Source organism: Triticum dicoccoides, chromosome 1A (assembly GCF_002162155.2).
Source record: "Triticum dicoccoides isolate Atlit2015 ecotype Zavitan chromosome 1A, WEW_v2.0, whole genome shotgun sequence".
NCBI lineage: Eukaryota > Viridiplantae > Streptophyta > Magnoliopsida > Poales > Poaceae > Triticum > Triticum dicoccoides.
Window position 1 is genome coordinate 446,159,094 of NC_041380.1, and position 834 is coordinate 446,159,927.

Genomic DNA, 834 nt, shown 5'->3' on the forward strand with positions numbered 1-834 from the left:
GTGAGGCACGGTTGTGCTTTATCGAGAGTCACGGCCGTGCCTTTCGGAAACGACAAAAAAACGTGTTTTCTGTTTTTTTTCTTTTGCGAGAGTCACGGTTTTTCTTCCGTGAGAGGCACGGTTGTGCTTTTGCGAGTGTCACGGCCGTGCTTCTCAGAAATGAAAAAACAAAACGCATTTTCTGTTTTTTTTCTTTCGTGAGAGTCACGGTTTTGCTTCCACGAGAGGCATGGTTGTGCTTACGCGAAAATCACGGTCGTGCCTCTCTGAAAGGGAAAAATACGCGTTTTTTGTTTTTTTTCTTTCACGAGAGTCACGGTTTTGCTTCCGCGAGAGGCACGGTTGTGCTTTCGCGAGAGTCACAGGCGTGCCTCTCGAAAACGGAAAAAAATGCGTTTTCTATTTTTTTTCCTTCCACGAGAGTCACGGTTTTACTTCCACGAGAGGCACGATTGTGATTTCGCGAGAGGCACGGGCGTGCCTCTTTCGAATGGGAAAAAAACCGTGCTTCCGGTTCGGTTTTTTCGCCCGATTTTTTCATCCGTTTTTTTCGTGAAAAAAAAAGTTCTTCAAAACCTATCAACATGGGATCTAGTTTTGAAGATCTTGACGTGAGGAATCCAATGGTGAAAACGGTTCGAGATTTGGACGCACGGTTTAAGAGATAAAACGTTTTGAATAAACGAATCTATGAAAAAAGAGAAAACTCTCAGGTTGCGACAAGTGGCGCGCTGCATGTGCGCTACTTGTCGCGACCTGGGAAAAAAATTATATGAGACCAGGTCTCACGGTTAGCAGGTGAGACCCATCCTGATAGATGACACGTGGCATTTA